This window comes from Crocodylus siamensis, chromosome 1 (assembly GCF_052110815.1).
Source record: "Crocodylus siamensis isolate JL-2025a chromosome 1, ASM5211081v1, whole genome shotgun sequence".
NCBI classification, from domain to species: domain Eukaryota; kingdom Metazoa; phylum Chordata; order Crocodylia; family Crocodylidae; genus Crocodylus; species Crocodylus siamensis.
The window spans coordinates 378,482,268-378,486,333 of NC_143395.1; positions in this window are offsets into that span (position 1 = coordinate 378,482,268).

The following is a 4,066-nucleotide window of genomic DNA, read 5'->3' on the forward strand; positions in this document are numbered from 1 at the left end:
TGCCCTTGGTGTTCATGACAATTTAACCATACATTCTAAGTGGAATTTAAGATAAATCCCAACCAATTTGACAGTGTATTCCTTGGTCAGTTCCACAGCTGTTTAATTAAAATACTGAAGAAGCCATATGAAGAAACATGTTCTTAGTAGAGTTGCCTACAACATTTTGACTGTGCAGCCCAAATTTCCCCTATCTGGTGAGATATCTTTAATTTTAAATCGCACACAAGTTTGGTGTAACTTTAGTTTTATTTTTGTAAATTATTAACATCCAAAACAAAGAATCATGAAACTGAGCATCAAAATTTACATGATAGTACTGAAATCCATTACATTTTGAGTTCCTGAATAAATATATTTTAGTATCCCTCGTCTTGGAATTCTGTTACATGTTATACTCCACATTTGGATCTTGCTAGGCAGAGGTACAACAACCTACCATCATGATACATAACAGTCTCCTTGGGTCTGTCCTTGTCGTCTATGCTGTGAAACACATGTACTGTAAAAATTAAGGGTGCACCTACAGAGATTTTTTTGGAATGATACGAATGGCCAGTTTTTTAAGGAGCCGTATCAGCTGATACCGATCTGATTCCAATATGCAGCCAGGCAACTTAGAGACCAGTGTCGGGCTGGTAAGTCTGGTGTAGGGGATGAGGCATGGGGGAGCAGATTGAGGCCCCCATGGTGAGGGAGGGAGTGGGGCTGGGGCTGGGGCAGGGGCTGCTCAGCTGGGGCAAGGTGGAGCAGGGTGTGGGATGGAGCCGTGAATGGCTCATCTGGGGGTACGGCTCCCAACCTGCACGCACCCTGGGGGAGCATGGGGAGTATGTACCCTCAGATCTGCTTGGGGTGAGGGCAGGCTGCCACTGCAGGCTGGGGAGGTGCTAGGTTCCTCCCAGCAAGGGGTGGCTTGGGCTGTGTTGGGGCGGGTGGGTGGTGGCACTGGGAGTGGGGCTATGGGGGGGCTGCAGCTACCCCAAAATTCACTGTAGCCACCCCATAACCCCAAGCCTAGTACCACTGCTGCCCACCCCAAGCATAGCCCAGCCCAGTCCAGCCCCTGCCAGGAAGAGCCCGGTGCAGTCTCCATCCCCAGCCTGCAGCAGCAGCCTGCCCTCACCCCTCACAGATCCAGGAGCACAAACCTGCCATGCCCTCCCGGAGTGTGTGCAGTGTGGGAGCCACCCTCTGTGCCCCCCAAATGAGTGCCTGCTCCAGCCCCACTCCCTCCCTCACTGCAGGGACCTTGATCTGCCCTTCCCCCCCCATGCCCGTGCCCTCCTCCCATTTCCCCCCACACCAGATTTACCAGCCAGATGCTGGTCTCCAAGCCACCAGGCTGCACTCCTTGCCCTGTGCATGCTGCTGCTGTGCGCGTGCCCAAGGCATTTATCGGCCACATTATCAACCACATCAGGGACAAAAAGCTGATTTCTGATGCTTTCAATATTCCCCATATTGGTGCCAATTTGATACAGGACTGATATATCAGTGCACCTCTAGTAGAAATATTGCATGTTTACTTGTCCAGTTTATCAGTGGTCTAAGGGCTAATGATTGACATCAAAAAATGCCTTCATTCTCAGTTTTCTAACTCCTGATTTCCTGTGTTCAGATATTAGTGATTCATAACAGTGTTCCTCCAAGATGCTTAGAAACACAGCTTTAATCCAGTGCCCTACAGAAAATCAAGGCAATCCAGTGAAGCTTCCCCCCTGTATGCAGTTAGATAGATGGCCGAAACATTTCAGTATATTTTAAAATGATATCTCCTTTCAATTGCTCAATTTTCACTTTTATGATTCCATGATTTCACAAATTCTTATCTCACTGTAGAATCTTCCAGACCAGACAGGATGCAAACCACTAATTAAAAAAATAACCAAACACCTACTAAACAACCAAACACCATACCAAGAAACCTCAAAGAAATCCATAAAGGGCTCCTTTTATCCATTATATAAAAGTAAAGGAGTTCTGTTTTTCTTTTTCTTTACAGGTGATATTTAAAATTTGTAGGTGTAGATACCCAAACAGTCTCTGCCCCCATGTGTGAAGTGGAGCCATTTGGGGTCCAGGATAAGAGGCCAAATAAGCCGTAAGTGCTCGGCAACTATACCCTTGTTGACATTTGGGATATTTAGTGAATTGGTGATAGTATAACCCACTAGTCAGAACATGTGGTGTTTCCTTCTGTGTGGACATTGCACTGACTCATGAGTTCACTGTTAGCTCCCAGCCACAGAGCTTTGCTCCTAAAGCTGAAGACCTGATGCATCTAGCTGTGGAAAGCCAGTTATCAGCCAAGGAATCTTAGCTTAGACAATGTTCCTACAGCCAGACCTGTTTTCCCACTGTGTCATATTTGTTTTCACTGGGTTTAATTTACTGTAAAAACAGGAGTCTCTAAAAACACATTTAACCTGTGAACTTCAAACAAGTGTAAGGCACTCTTAACACTCTTTTGAAAATCCTAGCTTAATCTGTTAATAAGCTATATGTTAAATATATTAAATCAGGGCTCTCTTTTAGCTAGTAAAGGAAGGCTAGAGACAGGGAGATGGTACTACTTGGGAAAAGATTTTGTCCTACTGGCACTTGTCCACAGGAGCCATTTTCCCTCTTCAGTTTCTGTCTGAAAATAGCAACAGTGTGTAATTTGAGGAAAAGAGGAAGCAACTGTGGGAATTTTTAAGGGGGTGGAAGGGAATAGTTAGAGTAGACACAGCCAATATGGGAGGCCTGAGGAAGTTAAAAATGGCAAACAGAGAAATTAACAATTATGAAAAATTCATGGATTTCCTGGATTTATTTCCCTCCCCTTCCTACCTCCCCCCATACACAAATGTCATTTTGCTGAGTTTGTACAGAATTTAATCCATTATTATTTTATGAAACTTTTGGCTTTCCTGGATGCAGAAGCTGTTGTCCTTGTACATCTAATATGTCGCTGTCTTTTTTGGTCTCTGGCCAAGCAGACAAACAATAGCATTAAAATTGTGAACGTTCTCCTTCATCTTAATGGATGTGAACTTCAAAGCCTGGTTTTAATCTTATAGATGCAAAGGTTATTTGCTGAAAGCAGAAACACTTGGCTCAATCAGTACATTTACAGTTGTTAAACAATCAGGAAATACACACAATTGCATCTCCGATGGGTTAAATTATTAGTGAATCAATGGTACTCAGACAGCTGATCTATGTTCTCCTGTTCTATTTGCAAAAGACTTAGGAGCACCTAAATGCCAGAGAGAATTGTTACAGCTCCTATGTTAGCCAAGGAAAGCATGTGAAAATGCAAGAAGTGAATCAACTTTCCTATTTCTGATAGCGTTTTAGACCAAGTTAACCTGTGCAAATCAGGTAGCAGGGGCTAAGGGTCTGGTATTTCCTGTGGAATAGGGATCAGTACCCATATCCAAGTGCAAGCAGACAAATGGGAACAAAGCTCCCCCGAGTTACTGTACCCACACAGGTATAGCCCTCACTGTTGTGCATCACTGGGACCTATCGATGGTTCTTTGTGTTGCAATAGGATAAGATTCTTTGTGATTCATTTCCTGAAATTGTGGGAAAACTTGCCTGCCCTGGACACACAGAAGAAGCATTGGAGGATTGTCAGCCCGTGGGTGTTTGAACATGCATCCTCAATTACTGCAATGAGGGCAGCTGCCCACTTGACCAAAAGCTTCTCTGGGGCTTGAGTCTAGAACCCATGATGGGCCAGCTACTCACCCCTAAACTGTGTTGAAAGGATTTTGTTATGTGAAAAAAATACAGCTGGGTGAGGGGTAACACCCAAATAAGAATCTTGATTTACTCTGAAATGAAGATCTACCAGCTGGATTATAAGGCTGTTGTTTATGCCTCAGTGTCCCTCTTTTCTAAGCTCACTTTCCTCTTTGTTGATGTAAACTGTTTGGGAGAAGTCTCTTTTTATCAAAATGAGATTCTCTTTTCTTTCTGAAACCTGTGTGGAATCCACATGTGGAATTTGAATATAAGAACATTAATTTTTCTTGACTTTATAAAACATAATTATTAGGCTGGTTTATGCATG